Genomic DNA, 21304 nt, shown 5'->3' on the forward strand with positions numbered 1-21304 from the left:
AGTGATTGTGTATCCACGGTGACCAACAATTTCATTCAGTCTTTTCAATGTGTTTTTAATGGAGTTACTTATTAATTTGTTTTTTAAAGCTACCTCATTGTGAATGAACAAAGAAGTTATGTGCATTATCTCATTTTGCATGTCTTTCCTATGAATAATTTGTGCCTGGGGTCTTTGACTCACCCCAGGATATGTTACGAATTCTAAATGTCCAGAGGGTACTTTGTAGGGGGTTGTAAATGTAGAAAAGCTTTGCCTAGGGTACGTTGGCATAAAAGCTAGCTTCTTATTGTCCATCTATCTGGACATACTGGTCTTTTAAAAGAAACCTTAAACATAAACAAAATCACTGCAGTGGAGACTGCAGCCATGAAATTAAAAGACACTTGATACTTGAAAAAACAGCTGTGACAAACCTAGACAGCGTATTAAAAAGCAGAGACATCACTGCCTTCATTGGCAGTGGGAAGATCAAAGGAGATCAAACCAGTCAATCCTGAAAGAAATCGACCCTGAATATTCATTGGAAGGACTGATGCTGAAGCTGAAACTCCAATGCTTTGGCCACCTGATGCGAACAACTGACTTGTTGGAAAAGACCTGATGCTGGGAAAGATTGAAGGCAGGAGGAGAAGGGGACAACAGAGGATTAGATGGTTGGCAGGCATCATCGACTCAATGGACATGAGTTTGAGTAAACTCAGGGAGATAGTGAAGGACAGGGAAGCCTGGTATATTGCAGTGCATGGGGTTGCAAAGAGTCAACATGACTTAGCGACTGAACTGAACTGAAACATAAACAGGTAAATCTCTTCTGATTATCAAAGGAATATTTTGATTTTGAAAGTATGAAAAAGCACAAAGACCTATAGTCTCATTACCCAGAGAGAACCTGCTTTCAGTTCAGTTTAGTCGCTCAGTCATGTCAGACTCTTTGCGACCCCATGAATCGCAGCACACCAGGCCTCCCTGTCCATCACCATCTCCCGGAGTTCACTCAAACTCAGGTCCATTGAGTCCGTGATGCCATCCAGCCATCTCATCCTCTGTTGTCCCCTTTTCCTCCTGCTCCCAGTTCCTCCCAGCATCAAAGTCTTCTCCAATGAGTCAACTCTTCGCATGAGGTGGCCAAAGTACCGGAGTTTCAGCTTTAGCATCATTTGTTCCAAAGAAATCCCAGGGTTGATCTCCTTGAGAATGGACTGGTTGGATCTCCTTGCAGTCCAACGGACTCTCAAGAGTCTTCTCCAGCACCACAGTTCAAACGCATCAGTTCTTCGATGCTCAGCTTTCTTCACAGTCCAATTCTCGCATCCATACATGACCACAGGAAAAACCATAGCCTTGACTAGATGGACCTTTGTTGGCAAAGTAATGTCTCTGCTTTTGAATATGCTATCTAGGTTGGTCATAACTTTTCTTCCAAGGAGTAAGCGTCTTTTAATTTCATGGCTGCAGTCACCATCTGCAGTGATTTTGGAGCCCCCAAAAATAACGTCTGACACTCTTTCCACTCTTTCCCCATCTATTTTCCATGAAGTGATGGGACCGGATGCCATGGTCTTTGTTTTCTGAGTGTTGAGCTTTAAGCCAACTTTTTCACTCTCCTCTTTCACTTTCATCAAGAGGCTTTTTAGTTTCTCTTCACTTTCTGCCATAAGGGTGATGTCATCTGCATATCTGAGGTTATTGATATTTCTCCCGGCAATCTTGATTCCAGCTTGTTTCTTCCAGCCCAGCGTTTCTCATGATGTACTCTGCATAGAAGTTAAATAAGCAGGGTGACAATATACAGCCTTGACATACTCCTTTTCCTATTGGGAACCAGTCTGTTGTTCCATGTCCAGTTCTAACTGTTGCTTCCTGACCTGCATATAGGTTTCTCAAGAGGCAGGTTAGGTGGTCTGGTATTGCCATCTCTTTCAGAATTTTCCACAGTTTCTTGTGATCCACACAGTCAAAGGCTTTGGCATAGTCAATAAAGCAGAAGTAGTTGTTTTTTTGGAACTCTCTTGCTTTTTTGATGATCCAGCGGATGTTGGCAATTTGATCTCTGGTTCCTCTGCCTTTTCTAAAACCAGCTTGAACATCTGGAAGGTCATGGTTCACATATTGCTGAAGCTTGGCTTGGAGACTTTTGAGCATTACTTTACTAGTGTGTGAGATGAGTGCAGTTGGGTGGTAGTTTGAGCTTTCTTTGGCATTGCCTTTTTTTGGGATTGGAATGAAAACTGACCTTTTCCAGTCCTGTGGCACTGCTGAGTTTTCCAAATTTGCTGGCATATTGAGTGCAGCACTTGAACAGCATCATCTTTCAGGATTTGAAATAGCTCAAGTGGAATACCATCACCTCCGCTAGCTTTGTTCGTAGTGATGCTTTCTAAGGCCCACTTGACTTCACATTGCAGGATGTCTGGCTCTAGGTGAACCTGCTTTAATGTCAACTTATTTCCCTCCATTTTTCTTCTGCATTCATTGAGTCAGCGACATTAGTTTCTGTGCACAAATTTACATAAATATAATTGACAGAGTATGTTTGTTTTTAACTCTAGGAAAACACTATGCATATAGTTTTGTATCCTACATTTAAAAGTCCACATAATAACATAGGCATGACCTAAATATTAAATAATGTTTTTCATAAATATTATTGTGATAGTTATAATCCCTAGATTGACTGTTTCCTATTGTTACTTACTTAGATTGTTTTTTCTATGTTTGCATGTTAGGTAGGGAATGCTAATTTATAACTGCCCAATTCTTGATAGATTAACATAATAAGGAGTTTTTAGTCACATATGGGTTCAGTATGGTGTTCCTGCTCCTGCTGCTGCTAAGTTGCTTCAGTCCTGTCCAACTCTGTGTCACCTGATAGATGGCAGGCCACCAGGCTCCCCCTGTCCCTGGGATTCTCCAGGCAAGAACACTGGAGTGGGTTGCCATTTCCTTCTTCAGTGCATGAAAGTGAAAAGTTAAAGTGAAGTCGCTCAGTCATGTCTGACTCTTAGCAACTCCACGTACTGCAGCCTACCAGGCTCCTCCATCCATGGGATTTTCCAGGCAAGAGTACTGGTGTGGGGTGCCATCGCCTTCTCCAATGGTGTTCCTGGTTTGCCTCTAATTGGTGACTCACAGATTCAGACTTCTTCATCATCTCACTCTGGCCTCTTCAACACATGTCTCTCAAAGACGACCTGAGGATTGTGTCTGTTCCAGCCACGTAAGAGAGAAAAAGAGCTAGGAGTGTTATGTGTGGAGATTGCACTGAGTGTATCGCATTCAATTGCTGAAATTCATCAGATGGTCACAATGAACTGCAGGTGAGGCTGGGAAATATAGTCCCAATGTGTGTGAACGACGAAGAGGAAATGGGTTTGGTGATCATGGTAGTGGCTTCTGGAGCTTTTAGAATTTGGGGGAAATTTGTTTCTTTGCTTCTTGACTTAAAACCAGCATGGACTCTACAGACAAGACATCATCCCAGGTCTACTTTGATTACCTAAGTCACAATTTGCTTGACTATAAAATTGAGGCTAATGATACATGCATTAGGGAATGATTTGGATTAAAAAATAGAAAGACAGACAAAGCTCATAACTCATTTACTCACTGATTTACCTTCTTTCCTTCCTTTTATTTATTTATTTTTTGGGGTCTGAACTGAGTGAATGTAAGCCATCATAAAAGGCATATAACAACAGCTATTAAAAGCATCAACAGCAGATAAAAAAATAACAATGATCAGTGCCTTTGCAGTAAAACCAGAGTGTTTACCTATGCTTATTGCACAGCTCATCAGATGATTTGGTAATGAATATATTACTTGTATACTGTTGGTTGATATTTTTCTTGGGAGATGAAAGTATGTGAAGTCAAAAGTTGCATAATTTTGAAAGAAAATGAAAGATATTCTTTCTTTACATTCCAGCAGAATAAATATTACCTAGGGCATTATGCTTTTTAAGATGCTACTCTATTCCCCAAGGTGGTTGTTACAGGAGTTGACAGTGTTTAACAGCTGTTCATAAATAGTACTAAGACTCCACTTGAGTTTTCTAGGTTACTTACTAAGGTCAGGTATGGAATTGAAAAAACTTAAAAAAAAATTTCTCGATCTACCTTAGGATACAAACTAGATGAGTAAATAAGCTACTTCAATTATGTATCTTTTTTTCCCTTTCATTCTGTGTGGTACAAGCTAACAGGTTTGTGAGTCCGTTATTTTTCTCAAATTAAGTGTGGGGCAAATATTATAATTTTTTTGTCTTTAAGCTTTTATTTACCAGTCACTTCAGTATGGATGAAGAAGAAGCAGATGGGATGTGGATAACAGGGGAAAAATAATAATGCTAAAAATATTTGATAGGCAAAAATCAAACTGTTCCCAGAGTCTTCAGGTGTGAGATGTAATACAGCTTTGTATAAACTAAAAAACAGCTTTATATAAACATATATTATCTTTATAGGTAATCTTACTCAGAAGCCCTTACTACTCTTTCTTGTTTGTGGGTTCACAACAACCAGAAGTTCCCTTTATTTTGGTTTACTGAGTGTTTTTTCAAGTCATTAATTGACACTGAATACTGTCATGCATTGTCTGCACCTGTGTTGAACATCGCCTGTGATATTACTCTGTTAATCCATGTATTGCGGCTTGTGTGCGTGCTCAGCGTGTCCAGCTCTTTGCAACCCCGTAAACTGTAGCCCACTAGGCTCCTTTGTCCATAGGATTTTCCAGGCAAGAATACTAGTGAGTTACCGTTTCTTCCTCTAGGGGATCTTCCCGAGGCAGGGATTGAACCTGTGTCTCCTGCAAATCTCCTGCATGGCAGGTGGATTCTTTACCACTGAGCCACTGAAGAAGTCTTAATTCATGTTTTTTTCTTTATGAGTTATTAATGTAGTGAATTATGTTGATTGATTTTTGAAGTTTGAACCAGACTTGCATTCTTAGAATGGGACCTGCTTGGTTAAGGTGTATTGTCTTTTATTTATTATTGAATTGTGTAATATAATATTTTGTTTAGAATTTTTGTGTCTGTATTTCTGAAGGCTGTTGGTCTATCGTTTACTTGTTTTTTTTTAATATATGTCTCTGGTTTTGCTATTAGGATCATGTTGGCTTTATAAAATGAAAAAAATAAAAACGGTTCCCTGCCCCCACCTCCCATATTCACCTCACCTCCTCTGGCAACCACCAATCTGTTCTCTGCATTTTTGAGTGTATTTGTTTTTTAAGATTCTACGTGTAAGTGAGTTTATGTGGTATTTGTCTTTTTCTGTCTGACTACTTAGCATAAGAACCTCAAGGTCCATGCACGTTGTTGTAAATGTTGTAAATGTAGTATTTCCTTCTTTTTTTTAATGGCTGAATAGTATTCACATATCCTTTATCTATTCATCCACTGATGGACAGTTAGGTTGTGTCCATGTCTTAGCTGTTGTAAATAGTGCTGCATTGAACATGGGAGTGCATATCTTTCCAAGTTAGTGTTTTCATTTTCTGTGGATAAATACCCCAAATGGAATTGCAGAATCATATAGTGGTTCTATTTTTAACTATTTGATGGCCTTTCATAACTGTTTTTCATAGTGGCTGCCCCAATTTGTGTGCCCACCAGCAGTACAGATATTGTCATCTTATTGCTGTGGTTTTTGCTGTTTATGCTTAGTAGGGTGCTCCGCATCTCAGTGTACAGGTAATGGCAGTAGAAGCTATCATTTGACTTGTGGTGTCTTCTTTTTCAGAAAGAGAAGGCACGTTACTTACGAGACAGTTTGTATGCTGACCTTTCCACACAATACTGTTCATATAAAGAAGAGATTATATGTGCTTCTGTAAACCAAGACAGGTTTCAAGAGTCATCTGGAATTTACCATTTTCTTAAGGGTCTTAAAGCATAGTTGACCATCACTGTTAGCTTGTTTGGATAGACTTTGTACATCTGTTGTTCCAGAACTATGATTAATAGTAATCACATTCACTCTCAGACTGTCTTCATTTAAACAATAAAGTACATGATCACCTTGAAGAATGACTTTAAGAATGACTTAAGAACTTGACTTCAGTGGTCCTTGATATGAAGGCTGTTTTATGGAACGGAATATGACAGCCTTAAGTATTGCCATATTAATTCATGTAGCTTTTGAATGAAAGATGAAGAGGAGATGGAAGGGTCTCCCTGATACTCTTAGGGATGGTGACAAGGAGCCAGAGTTTAAAAACAGTTGCATAGGATAAAGTTTGATTCTTAGTTCCAGGGCCAAGGCTGTTTCCCACCCATCGTTGCTCTCCTGGCATCCAGAACATAGTATGGGTTCAATAAGTGGTTACCGAATGGAAAAACTAGTAAGAGAACAAACCCTCCAGTGAACTTTCCATCTAGTTTCACAATTGCCAAGCAGGACTTCTGTCATGTACTCACCCAGTGGGTTTTCTCTCATGCCACTGGGTCATGTCTTTAAGCTGGGCTTAGTAAGAAGGCAAAACTAAGGGAGTAGCAGTTCCATGGGCCACGTTGATAAGGTAGGAGGTCATGATGGGGGATGTTTACTTGACGGCTTCATCCTTTGCCAGCTTTCTGGCAGAAGTTAGTTTAGGATTTTCTTCAAGCTGATCCTCTGTTGCCACAGAATAGCTCTGGTTAGTATGTGGGGTTGGTCAGGTCTTCTGATATTGCCAGGAACGAGTCGTCTTGGACGGTGTCACCTTCACTTTCTCTCAGGTTCTCTCTGAGCTCATGGTAATGGTAGTCCCTATTTACATCTCCCACTTCTGCTTTCAGTTAGAGCATCAGTGGATATTTTTTCATTTTCAGTTGAAAGGTACCTAACGAATGCTTCATTTCAATGCCAGTTTTTGTCACTTCATCTGCCTCCTGATGGGAACAAAAATAAATATTGCACGGTATTAGCTAGTAGCTTTCCATCCTTGCCATAGTGCTGTGTTTATTACCCTTGGACAAAATAAGAGAATGGAGTATAAGGAGACAAAGGGAGGACTGAAAAACACCTGTAATTTAAGTAATCGTTTCTATGTGATGTTAATTCATCTAACAGTGATGTCTAAAATCATTTAAGCACTGAATTTGGTTGGGCACATGGATGACCAAGAATAGTTGCTGCTTCCAAGATGTTCACTGCATTGTAGAGAGACTGATGTATAAACATCTAGGAATGCAGTGCTAGTGGAAGCATGGCTTAATGGTATGGGCACCCAGAGGGGAAATGGGTACCTATTCCCATTGTGGATGCTGAACAACCAGGGAAGACATCCTGGAAGAGATGAAAATTACATTTGTTTTTCGGACCCTATGAAATCTAATATATGTAATGAACAGAGTTTATTCTGATCCTAGAATAGAAACTTTGGTCTTCTTTACTCTTCTTCTTTTTTTTTTTTTTTGTCTCTCTTTGGTTCTAATGGAAATGATGTCTCAAAATGATTGGTGAGGTATTGGCAATACTAACTCTGAGGAGACAAGTCATAACTTAGATAATTTTGCTATTTGTGTATCAAGGTAGGAAAGGGAGAAATGTGCTGCCTGAGGGAAGTGTGCTGCCTTCCAAGATATGATTCTGTGGATAGTGTACCAAGGGATACTTCTTTGAGTAAACCTCAGGCCTCTGCTTACCTTTGTAGGTTGTAAACTTTTGGGAACCTAGTCGGAATTTATCAGACTGAAGAGACTGAACACTCACAAACCAAACTTACGAGAATGATGCATAAACCGAAACCAAAAATGGAGTGTTCATATCTGCCATCCTGATTGATGTCTTAGAACAGTGGTCCACAACCTTTTTGGCACCAGGGACTGGTTTTGTGGAAGACACTCTTTCTGTGAACCAGACTGGGGGAGATGGTTACATTTATTGTGCACTTTATTACTTTTACATCAGCTCCACCTGAGATCATCAGGCATTAGACCCGGAAGGTTGGGGACTCCTGTCTTAGAAGGGGATGCTTTGTTTTACCTTTGCACAGGTTTTTTTTTTTTCCCCCTTTTTTAAGCAGAAGACTACACTTCAGCAGAAGCTGAGACTTTCATTTACTCATGTACTCAGTAGAAATTTATTGGGTAAATACACTAGGTGGTGGAAAATACAATGGCTAACATAGTCTTGAGAACTCCATGTATGTTTAACAACTCTGTTAAATGCTTTGTCTGAGTTTTCTTGTTGAATCTTCATAAGACATTTCTAAGATATGTCATCGTTCTTATTTCTAGTTTATAGAAGAATCCTCTAAGAGGCCAGCACAGCAGCAGCAGTAGCAGCAGCCTCTAAGAGGCTCTAAATTATCCACATAGGCTAGACTCGTACCTTGAACTAAGTGGACTTACAAATTCCAGACTAAATGATGAACCTCTGAGTGATAGAAAAGCAAAGTCAAGGGCCCTTTACTTCTGAGCTCCAAGTCAAGGGACTAGGATCTCTAGTCTCCTGAGCACTGTTCATAAAGTTGTTTGTCTTCACCCAGGGGCTCTAATTCATCTTTTCATACCTTCTTGCTCCCTAAAGCTTAGTGTAAAATGCCTTAGACTGGGTAAGCCCCAACCAGAGCCCTCCCTTCCTGCTTGAGGCCAACCCGACCACCCATCTCCTGGGTTGATTTTATTAGTCAAAGTTCTCAGAAGTCCTGGTGTCTCCCCCTTCCCTTCATGAATACTGTAAGCATCACCCATTAGCTGAACAAGGAACTGAGTCTGTTGTATTTTACATGACAGCGATACTCTCAATATAGAAATACATCCACTGTCATGATCCAGTGCCTTTTAACTTCACAGTAGTGGAAGTTTAAAGGCAACTTTTGTGAACACTGAAATCCCTAAAGAAGGTGGACAGCTAAAGTTTACCTCTAGGCCAATAGTATGGAACTATAGTGATGGAGAATGATTCTTTCATTGCTTCTGTTTTAACTTCTGTAGCTAAAAGGTCAAACAATTTTTATTTGTTCAGCTTCCTTCAGTTTAAACAAAGTAGTTTTAGAAGTGGTGGAGGGTTGTTACAAGGTTTTGTTAATGAGGTTGTCTTTCATTTGGAAAAAGCGATGCAACCAAAGTATAATTCTGTCTGGTTTTTAATAAACTTATATCCAGCTAACACTCCTCCCTCATTAAATCTGTTTGGACTTTTTGATGGATAAACATAATCTGTAGCACTACTATCATAGCGATTTTCACTTTCTGTTGTCAATAATTAAAAATCTTTTACACTTCAGACCAGGACAGTTTCAGGTTAGTAGATTTTCTGGACCACTGGGTACCATTCAATTGATATTGAGTAACTTACAAAATATTGAATATTTCAGCTAGGTTGAGAACAGAGTATGAACAAATTAAAAAATTAGTTACAGAATGCAAAAGGTGCCATGATAGACATAATCAAGTGGTGAATCATAGAGGACTTAGGATGATAAAGTCTTTGAGGAGTTGATTTTAAGTTGACATGCAAGGATAATAAGGAGCCAGTCATGAGAAGAACTGGAAGCAAGGTGTTCTAGGTAGAGGCAGCTGGTGGGGCAGAGATCATAGGAGACCAGTGGGACTTAAAGACAGTGTAATGAGAGGGAGGTGAGAGCACAGATCATGCAGAGTTTTGTGAGCCAGATAAGTCTTTTTGGATCATTTTTTCTTTCGGCCATGCTATACAGTATGTGGTATAGGATCTTAGTTCCCCAACCAGGATCAAACTCATACCCCCTGCATTTGGAAGTGTGGAGTTTTAACAAGTGGACCACCAGGAAAGTCCCAGTATTTTGGATTTTATTCCAGGTGGAATGTGAAGCTATTGAAAGATTTTGATAAAAACATACCTGAGCTAGGGATTACTTCAGAAATTCTAGATGCCAAACCATCTCCAAGCTTCAGTGAGTCATTTGTTCTTGCTCAAACATCTGCATGCATATTGGCTTCTGTATAGAGGTCTCACTGAGTTTGGCTGTAAGCTACTATTTGGGGCCACATCTGCTCCATATGTCTTTCATCCTCCTTGGACTATTTGGCTAGCTGGGGTAGACCTTCACAGGGAGATGTCCCAAATGCAAGAGAGCAAGCCCAACTACTAGCATATATCAAGCCTCTTTGCACTATCATCTGCTAATATCATGCTGGTTGAGCCCAAGAACAGATGACCCAGATCTCTGGTGGAGTGAACTGCAGGGGCACATGGCAATGGGTGTGAATTCAAAATGGGGCCAGTGATTCATGTGACCACAAGTAGTTGCCTGATTTTATCTGTTTTGTAAAAAGTTCACAGTTGAACTAGGGTGACCGACTATCTTGCTTGCCTAGCAATGAATAACTTCCTGGGCTTCAGATCTTTCAGTGCTAAAAGTGAGAAAGTCTCAGGCAAACTAGGATGAGTTGGTTACCCTTTAATGGATTGTGCTGTGGTGAGTTGATTAACAGAGCTGCAGAAAAAGTAGGGAAGAGGTAGACTGATATGATTATCCAAGTGAGAGAAGATAGTGGTTGGATGGTGAGGATGGCAGAAGAGCTAAGAAGAAGTGGATGTCTTAGGGATGTATTTTGGAGATAGAGCTCATGGGTCTTGCTGATATATGGGATGTGGTGAATGAAGAAAGGTGTTGAGGATAAGTTAGACCAACTGAATATATTGTTTTATTGAGTATGATGATCTAAGCTAAAAAGTAGTGTCACAAGTTTTAAGAATATGATAATAAGCTGGTACTTGCAATTGCATTCTATATTGAAGTCACACAATATGGTATTTCTCTGGAAATTAGTGGAATAAATGGGGAAGTTGCTATATCTAGACCCAGTCCTAAACTAATGAAAATAAGTTGTGTCAGAAAAAAGATTGCTGCTAACAAAGAGCAACTTCCTAATAGCTTTCACTGGCTTCTCAAGCTCAACACAGCACTTTGCTATAGTGAGCAAGCAAGCCATGGATGTTGGAGAATGCGTGTGTGTTCTCTTCATTCTGATTTGTCAGTGGCTCATCCCCTCATGATTTATAGTTTACTTTGATGTTGTAACACTGTCTTGGGTGATAGTGTGCCTAATGTGGTGGAAAGCAGGTTAGAACAGGATTCAAAAGGTGTAAATTTGAGTTGTGGCTTTCATATTCACCATTTTCTTATCTTTTCTTTTTTTTGCAGGGATGGGGACGTTACATGGAATTGTGATTAGGCACTGCCAATTCCTTTTCCCCACCTGTTTAGTTTGCTATCTTAAGTGGTTAGGAGAACCATTTCCCCAGAACATTCAGGGATGCTGTGTGAATTAACATTGAGTTAATACTACTTTTCATGAGGGTAGTGCCACTAAATACTTTTGTGATCTGAATCACTTACTTGGCATATTTGGACTCTGTAAGTCCTATGTGAGCCGGGAACCACAATTTAAGTGTGTTGTGAGGATCCTGTGAGAGATTGTATGTGAAGGTGCTCTGTGAGGTCCTATCAATAATATGCTCTTTTCCATCAAGGCAATCAATTTCCAGGCCTGAATTCATATTGGCTTCCTTTTTTTTTTTTTTTTCCATCCACTGTACCAGTACCCATCCATTTAGTGGTGATGAAAATGTATTTTTTGGAAGGCATGGCAGAGAAAATATCTCCTTTCTAATAGTTCTTGATTCTTCTACTTACCTCTTGGCTGCCTTTGTGAAGCTAAATCTCCTGAATTCTTCTATAATTTTTTTTTACATTCGATCTTGGAAAGGTGCTTAATCTCCATGTGCCTTAGTTTCCCCTTCTAAAGGACTAATAATATTTCTTACTTCAGAGACTTGTTGTCTTCTCTTCATGTTATTAATAATTGTAATAATGTGTTATGATTAGAACAGTGGATAAAAATTATAACTATTCAGTGAGTGTTACCTCCATTATTATTATTGCTGTTACTATTTACACGTAAGTTTCCTGCTAAATTTACTTGATTTGTAGACCTAAGAGTGGGATAGAAGTATCTGGTTATATATTGATAGAAAAATGCAGTCTCTGTTGTTATGAACTCTAAGGGGTACTTCAGAATAGATTTTCAGTGTTTATTTTCTGGTGATTTGTAGTTTTTCTGGTAGTTAGTGAACCCCATTTGATGAGTTTATTGTATTGTGCAAAGTGGTTTTGATCATAAAATGCAGTCTTTCTGAATCTCAGCCCACTGAAACCTTATTTTGTTTTCTCTTGTTGTGTATTGGCCAGAATCCGTTTTAGCTTTTACTGCACTTTGGCCAGCTCTCTGCTCTTCTTAAGTATTTGAGTTCTTCTTTCTTTGTCCTAGCTTCTTTATGTGTTCTGTTTGTGCTCTTGATTTATTAAATCTCTAGGGTCATCCTTTCTCTGGGATGGAAGCAGAGTCTTTTGGACAGACAGCCTGGGAAATCTAACACAGCCTCCAGGGTGTACTTCATGTTCAGTTCACTCCAGCAACTGATTAGAGATCAATAAATGCACAGTGCTGCTGTATATTATGTGCTTTTCCTGGAAAACAGATCTGTATTCAGTGGGCTAAATAGTAGAAGAGGCATTTTTCAGTTGGCATGGCTTTGTAACTATAAATAACTATAATTCTAGAAGATTTTTTTCTTAAAAAATAAAATTCTGTTTTAATGTTTAAACTCATGGGCAGTCTGGTATCTTTTTCCTTTTGGAAGGATGTAAAACCTTGAAGGATAGAGAAATAATTTTATGAGTACTTAACACTTCGAACAAATGAAATGAATATTAAAACTGTCTAACTCAAAAGTTTCTCAAGGCCACAGTAGCTTTGAGATTGGCAGTGGAAATTTTCATGGTCTTCACTTGGCTGAAATATGGATGGAGGCATATTGAAAGGAATGCAGTGATATTACATTATACTTTTTATAGGTAGTTATGTATAGTCTCATTTGTTCTTTACATAATAGGGGAGGCAAGACAGGAATTACTTCTCTTTCTCTGATGACAAAACAGGTTCATAGAGCTCAAGAGATTTGGTCAAAGACTCACAGTGGCAGATAGGCCTACCCCTAACATTTGTAGGAGTGGATAGAAACCCACATCCCATATGTTCAAATACAGTTATAAATCAAGCTAACAGTTTATCGCAAAGAGTGGGACAGAGTTGGACATGACTGAGTGACTAAGGACAAACAAGCAACAGTTGATCAGATCAACTAACATATACCCAAAATGGAATAAAATGTCTTACCTAGACAAACAGCGGAGAAGGCAATGGCAACCCACTCCAGTACTCTTGCCTGGAAAATCCCATGGACAGAGGAGCCTTGTAGGCTGCAGTCTGTGGGGTCGCGAAAAGTCAGACATGACTGAGCAACTTCACTTTCACTTTTCACGTTCATGCATTGGAGAAGGAAGTGGCAACCCACTCCAGTATTCTTGTCTAGAGAATCTCAGGGACGGCGGAGCCTGGTGGGCTGCTGTCTATGGGGTCGCACAGAGTCGGACATGACTGAAGCGACTTAGAAGCAGCAGCAGCAGCAGCAGCAGCAGCAGACAAACAGACTTTCATAATGACCTGGTAGATTTGTCTTGAATCTTATATTTCTGAGTTTTTTTTTTTTTTTCCCCTGGCCACACTGTATGGCTTGTGGAATCTTGTTGCTTGACCAGGTTGATCTTGTTCATTGACCTTGGCAGGGAAAGTACAGTGGCCCAACCACTGGACCATGAGGGAATTCCACATATTCTGGACTTTCATGAAAGAATGTACAGTGTAAGGATTACCAAACCCTGGCCTGTGGTTTCTCTTTTCACACCAGCTCCATCCAGTAATGTAAGATGTCTCATGTATATTCATGCCCAGATCCATCCTCCTTTCCTGCATATAGCCATCCCACAGGCCTAAGAGTATACATAGGGGTACCATATTCTTCCCTTAGAAGGCCAGGTCTTGAGAAGAGACCCACACTGGATCATTTGGGCATAGATTTTAAGGAGATAGACTCTGGGCCCTTTTATTTTATGGACTCCTTATCCCATCCTGTCATGAGTCTGATGATGAGACTAATAGTGGAGTATCCAGTATACAAGTTGGATTCACAAGGATTGTTTGTCCGCTTCAGTCATGTTATTAGTAAGCTTAGAGGAAAACAAAGTTTGTTCCTTCATTCAGTATGCTTTTATTATGTGCAGGTACTTGGGGCTAGAGATGTAGCTGTGGATAAGACATTTCTTTGGAATAGTTTTATATTCTAGTGGGAGGAGATAGAAAAATAAACATGTAAATAATTGTAAAATAATGTCTGAAGATTATCAGTGCCATGAAGAAAATAAAAGAAGATAGTGAGCTAGTGATCTAAGGGGAGGAGAGGGTAAGGGGGCAATGGTCAAGGAACCCTTCCCTGAAGAAGTGACGTTTGCAATGTGAATGCTGAACAGCTGCAAGAAGATCTAAGGGAAGAGTGTTCTCAGCTGGTGGAATAACATGGGCCTTGGCCGTTAGATTGGAAGCTTCAGGGGAACAGAAAGACCATCATGGAAGCTTGGGTGTAGTTGGTTGAGGAGAGGAGAGAGTTGAAGTTGTGGAGAAAAAAGAGCTTCTAAGAGGTCACTAGGGTGTTGTCAGCCCTGTAAGGGATTTGGATTTTTTCTGGTAGGAACTTTTGGATGATATTAAACAGGGGAGTGACAGTAAAACTTTAACTCAAAGTGACCTGTCAAAATTTTAATTAATTTTCCAATTTTAAAGGAAGCCCCCTGCCATTCAGAATCCCTCCTGTCTTGAATGTCATAGGTATATTTTGTGGACATTTTGAAGACTTAAACATCAGTGCTCCTGGCAAGTAATGTGAAAAAAAGATGGCCATATATTTAGCTATCAAGTTTCATGTCTTTTGCTAAAAATATAAAACCAAAAGAGCTCTGAGCATAAATATAAGCATGCTCTTGGTGTTGGTTATTTCATAACTATTCTTAGGTGCCAGATGTCTTCATCTTTGTGCGATTTATAGTAATGTAAGTAATGTGTTGGAGACTAACAAATCAAAATCTCATTTCAGAAATGTGACACAAATGTTGTGTGTTGACTTATTGTTTCATGTGTTAGATTTCTGATGCACTTCCTAAAATACCTTCTTGAAAGGAATAACAGGAAGAAACAATTGTGGTACCAGATATTCTGCTGTATGTACTTTCTTATTGGTAAGAGATTGCTAATCAATTCTTAATTGTGTTTAGTAACGTATTAGTGTACTTCAGTGTAGGGACATGCAGCAATTTAAAATATTTTGATAACAAGGCACTGAGAAGTAGTTTGATGCTTGTTAAAAGAGAACAAAGACCAATTTTAGTTTTTATTATAATGAGGTTTTTTTTTTACCATTAAAGATGTTTTCTCAACAATAATCAGATGTGTAACATAGAAGCAGCTGCATGAAATTTTCATTTTTATGCATAATATTGGAAATCTTAGACAAGGTTTACTGTATGTTTGGAAAATGAAATGATCTTTTCCTAGTCTGAACAGCTGTGTAAAGCAGAATGAAAACATCTTCTCCTGTCTCCAAGTGACCATCTGTTTTTATGGGACTTGACAGGTAATTTATTAATTTTAAGAGGTTTGTTTTAGTGAAATGTTGGCAAATGTGCTGTAGCAGATTTTTAGGAAATGCTGGAAAGCTCTGGAGTTTTTAAGGGCCATTCTAAAGGTCTGGGAGAATCTTTAAAATCTTTTTTCCTATGTTTTGAGAGATAAAAATATTTGCCAATGAATGATAGAATAGGGACTACAGGCTTCAGCGACACATTTGAGTGTTTCGTTTTGCTTTTGGCTGATTTTAGGAATATTACCTGTTCCATTAAGAAAGAGTTTATTGAAAAAAATAAAGAGTTTATTTAATTTTTTTTCATGTGTCTGTTCTTTTTAATAGAAAAATTAAAAAAATAAGTGGCAAGTTACTTTTAAAACTCTGTCATCCTCTATTCTAGCTGTCACTACACTTTGTTAGGGTCCTCCTGGCATCTTCTCACATTTTGCAGGAGATGTCAGCTCTTTTTCATATTCATCTGTCGCTTTTAAGGTGTCACTGAATTACCCAGACTGAATGCAAAATGCTATGAAATGCCATCGTTATTATGCTGAGTGCAGACGCATGTGGGAATTCTTTATGATAGGCCCTTACTCATGTCTTCATACTTTATTTATTCCAGTGTGCTTAGCAAGCCAGACTGACCTTGTTTCTCTCCAGGTAGATCAAATGGCTAGAAACTGTCCTACCTATTTTTTTGGGGGGAGCTGAAGTATTTTTAAGATTAGTGCTCATGGTGGATGAATAGAGTCAAGCTTCATCAGTTCTCTCTCTGCCTCAGTCACCAACTGACTCTAGAACTTAGTCATCTTTAGCTTAATTCCACAATCTGCACAGTGAGATTTATGTCACTGAGATAGCATTAGGAAAATGAATTGAATGTGGTGACTGTTTTTTGGAAAACTTTTGCCTAGTGTGTCTTTTTAGACTTCAAGATGTGATCAGGTAAACAAAACAGTTTAGATTATTGTCTATAATACGGCTCTCTGATAGTGGGGATGAGGATAATGATGATGGTGGTGTTGGTAGAAGAAAAAGAGTGATTATTATAAATGGGAAACATCTTAGACTAGTGACCAAGCTCATGGACCGTGGAGCCAAACTGTCTTGATTTAAGTCCCTGTTATTTAGTAGGTGTGACATTGTACAGGAGACAGGAATCAAGACCATCCCCCAAAACAGAAATAAAAAAAGCAAAATGGCTGTCTGAGGAGGCCTTACAAATAGCTGTGAAAAGAAGGGAAGTGAAAAGCAAAGGGTAAAGGAAAGATATACCCACTTGAATTCAGAGTTCCAAAGAATGGCAAGGAGAGATAAGAAAGCCTTCCTCAGTGATCAATGTAAACAAATAGAGGAAAACAATAGAATGGGAAAGACTAGAGATTTCTTAAAAAAATTAGAGATACCAAGGGAACATTTCATGCAAAGATGGGCTCAGTAAAATGGAACTGTACAAAAAAGATCTTTACGACCCAGATAATCCCGATGCTGTGATAACTCACATTCACCTAGAGCCAGACATTCTGGAATGTGAAGTCAGGTGGGCCTTAGCATCACTATGAACAAAGCTAGTGGAGGTGATGGAATTCCAGTTGAGCTATTTCAAATCCTGAAAGATGATGCTGTGAAAGTGCTGCACTCAATATGCCAGCAAATTTGGGAAACTCAGCAGTGGCCATAGGACTGGAAAAGGTCCATTTTCATTCCAATCACAAAGGAAGGCAGTGCCAAAGAATGCTCAAACTACCACACAATCGCACTCATCTCACACGCTGGTAAAGTAATGCTCAAAATTCTCCAAGCCAGGCTTCAACAATACGTGAACCATGACCTTCCAGATGTTCAAGCTGGTTTTAGAAAAGGCAGAGGAACCAGAAATCAAATTGCCCACATCTGCTGGATCATCGAAAAAAGAAGAGAGTTCCAGAAAAATATTTATTTCTGCTTTATTGACCATGCCAAAGCCTCTGACTGTGTGGATCACAAAAAACTGTGGAAAATTCTGAAAGAGATGAGAATACCAGACCATACGACCTGCCTCTTGAGAAATTTGTATGAAGGTTAGGAAGCAACAGTTAGAACTGGACACGGAACAACAGACTGGTTCCAAATAGGAAAAGGAGTATGTCAAGGATGTATATTGTCACCCTGCTTATTTAACTTATATGCAGAGTACATCATGAGAAATGCTGTTCTTGAGGAAGCACAAGCTGGAATCAAGATTGCCGGGAGAAATATCAATAACCTCAGCTATGCAGATGACACCACCTTTATGGCAGAAAGTGAAGAAGAACTAAAGAGCCTCTTGATGAAAGTGAAAGTGGAGAGTGAAAAAGTTGGCTTAAGCTCAACATTCAGAAAACGAAGATCATGGCATCTGGTCCTGTCACTTCATGGCAAATAGACGGGGAAACAGTGGAAACAGTGTCAGACTTTATTTTGGGGGGCTCCAAAATCACTGCAGATGGTGATTGCAGCCATGAAATTAAAAGATGCTTACTTCTTGGAAGGAATGTTAGCATATTAAAAAGCAGAGACATTACTTTCTCAACAAAGGTCATGAATGGATGTGAGAGTTGGACTATAAAGAAGGCTGAGCACTGAAGAACTGATGCTTTTGAACTGTGGTGTTGGAAAAGACTCTTGAGAGTCCCTTGGACTAGGGGGAGATGCAACCAGTCCATCCTAAAGGAGATCAGTCCTGGGTGTTCATCGGAGGGACTGGTGTTGAAGCTGAAAGTCCAGTACTTTGGCTACCTGATGCAAAGAGCTGACTCATTTGAAAAGACCTTGATACTGGGAAAGATTGAGGGCACGAGGAGAAGGGGACGACAGAGGATGAGATGGTTGGATGGCATCGGACATGGGTTTGGGTGGACTCCGGGAGATGGTGATGGACAGGGAGGCCTGGCGTGCTGCGCTTCTTGGGGTTGCAAAGAGTCAGACACAACTGATCGACTGAATTGAACTGATTTACTAGTTGTGACCCGGGCAAATTACTTAAATCTCTGAACCTAATACTTCAGTTTTGGGATTAGGACCTACACCTGCCTTGGCTTGAGTCCTAACCCCTGTACAATGTTGACTTAAAATAAAAACAGAAAAGCCCTAGAACATGTTCTAGAGCATTTGAAAACATCTTCTGACGTTTTAAAAATGGGAGAAACCAGAGATATTATTTTATTCTTTAAAATACTCCTTAAAATTTAAACAGTATCTCATAGGCGTCCCTGGTGGCTCAGATAGCAAAGAATCTGCATGCAGTGCAGGAGACCTGGATTGGATCCCTGGGTCAGGAAAATCCCCTGGAGAAGGGAGTAGCTATCTACTCCAGTATTCTTGCCTGGAAAATCCTATAGACAAAGTAGCCTAGCAGGCTACAGTCCATGGGGTCTCAAAGAATTGGATATGACTGAGTGACTAAAATTTCACTTCACTTCATAGGCTTGTGGACCGAAGCAGGTAGATTGACTCCCTGAGGACTGAAATTGGCATATTGTAACTCTGCTACAAAGTTTGCTTATTTCTTCTCTCTTACAATCAATGAATCTTGCTATTAAGAATGGTTCTTTTATTTATTTATTTATTTATTTATTTATTTATTTATTTAGGTAAAGCACTTCATTTGCAAAAAGAAATTATTGTTCCATGCATTCTAGGTTGTTTTGGTGGCTTGTTGAGAAATAACTTCCCAGGTGGCGAACTGGTAAATAATTTGCCTCAGTAAATTGGTAAAGAATTTGACTTGGGTTCGATCCCTGGGTTAGGAAGTTCCCCTGTAGGAGGAAATGGCAACCCACTCCAGTATTCTTGCCTGGAGAATCACTGGGACAGAGGAGCCTAGCGGGCTGCAGTCCATGGGATCCCAAATAGTCAGATAAGACAGATAAATGACATTTCTGAGGTTAATTGGTACTGTTATCTTAATGTGGAAGTTTCTATCCTGTTTATCTGGTAGTGCAGTTTTGGCCATAGTTATGAAGGAGCCTCTCTAGAGTGTCAGTAGCTACAGTCTCTTAGGAAGTCATTGAGATTTATAAGTAACATACTCAGTATGTGTGTGAGCGTGGTCGGTCGTGTCTGACTCTTTGCAACCCCGTGGATTGTAAACCACCAGGCTCCTCTGTCATGGAATTTTCCAAGCAAGAATACAGGAATAGGTTGCCATTTCCTTACTCCAAGGTATCTTGCCAACCTAGGGATTGAACCTGCATCTCTTCTACCTCCTGCATTGACAGGCAGATTCTTTATCACTGTGTCACCTGGGAAGTTTTTAAGATACTCTGTCTTTGTAACAAAAGGAATAATAAAGAGTCTGATGAAAAAGTGGAAATAAAAGTTTTTTTAAAAATTATGCTGCAATTTATTTCACTGCACAAGTGGTTCTTATAAAGCGGGGACAATTTTTTGTTATTTCAAGATTGAAGTTGTTTGATTTTGGCATTATTTTGCAAATGTTGAAGAAAATCTATCATGGAAATAATTGAAATAACTGGGCACTCGGGAGTGAGAGCAGCAGCACGGCGAAAGCATTGATATGTGCATCCCTGGTGTAGTCAGCTAGTGACTCTAGAAGCTTATTGGCATCGGTGTTAGCTGGAGAAGGATGATGTAGTGGTAATGTTTCGAAGAATGTCCTTTGCTGTCTAAGTATCACAGTGGTCAACCTTTATCATTGTTAACAGTGTGATCATTTTTTCCTTATACCTTTCCTTACCCTCCTAGGAGAGCAAAAAGGAAGCCCTGAGCGTCCTCTTCCTGTTACTACGGTCAGCGCCATGTTGATTCAGAACTGATTCCAGAGAGAGCTGGATCCAAAGCAGTGATAGTCTCGTTCAGAGGGTTGAATTGGGCAGGATAAATTAAAAGTGTGCTGAGGCTTGAATGTGTAGGGACTAGTCAGGAAATAATAAGGAGGTCAAGATGGCAGAAACAGGCTAATGGGAAAGAGAGCTCAGTAAGAAATGAGGTCACATTGGGATACTGGGAATTCAAATTGTGTAGGACCCTGTAAGCAGGTGGAGGAATATTGACTTTAAATCTGCATAAAAAGAGATCACTTTGCAATGGGTTTATTTGTTTGTAACTTTTATGAAGTTTATTGAATCATGTTTTACGTATCATTAAATTTACTCACGTCAGGAGCGCAGTTTAATGACTTACTACATCAACATAGTCCTGTTTAGAAAATTTTCATCCTCCAATATGATCCCTCATGCCTTTTTACTGTTAACTCCAGCTGCAGACAACCATTAATCTACTTTCTTTTCCTATAGATTTGCCTTTTCTGTAAATGTAATTGTATAACATGTAGTCTTGTTTCTGGTTTCTTTCACATAGTGTGATTTTTTTTTGGAAGTTCATTCATGTCATTAAATGCATTAGTAGTTTCTTTTTTGTATTTCTGAATATTTTTTGAATTAGTACCCATTGTATGGATATAGCACATTTTATCTATTCACTTGCCAGTAGGTGGACATTTAAGTTGTTTTGAATTCTTGGCTGTTGTGATTAGTGGTGCTTTGAATATTTGTGTGCAGATTCTGTGTGGAATGTGTCTATTTCTCTTGGGTAGTGTGATGGGCCGAATTCTGGCCCCATGACCTTCACCCCTGGTGTTGTACCCATGGGTCTGGGACTTGCAATGGCAAAAGGCATTTTATGGTTATAATTAAGGTTACTGATTAGTCGACCTTAATATAGGGAGATTATACTGGGTTAGCTAGGTGAACTCTGTGTGGTCAGTTCAGTTCACTTGCTCAGTCATGTCTGACTCTTTGTGACCCCATGGATTGCAGCACACCAGTCC

At 39.4% G+C, this 21304-nt stretch overlaps 1 protein-coding gene across 1 annotated transcript in view; it reads left to right on the top strand.

Annotated features, from left to right (window-relative positions):
- SUCLG2 (succinate-CoA ligase GDP-forming subunit beta) overlaps window positions 1-21304 on the top strand; it is a 287354-nt gene that overhangs the window by 78614 nt on the left and 187436 nt on the right. The gene's annotated exons all lie outside the window — the stretch shown is intronic.

This window comes from Ovis canadensis, chromosome 19, assembly GCF_042477335.2.
Source record: "Ovis canadensis isolate MfBH-ARS-UI-01 breed Bighorn chromosome 19, ARS-UI_OviCan_v2, whole genome shotgun sequence".
Classification (NCBI taxonomy): Eukaryota; Metazoa; Chordata; class Mammalia; order Artiodactyla; family Bovidae; genus Ovis; species Ovis canadensis.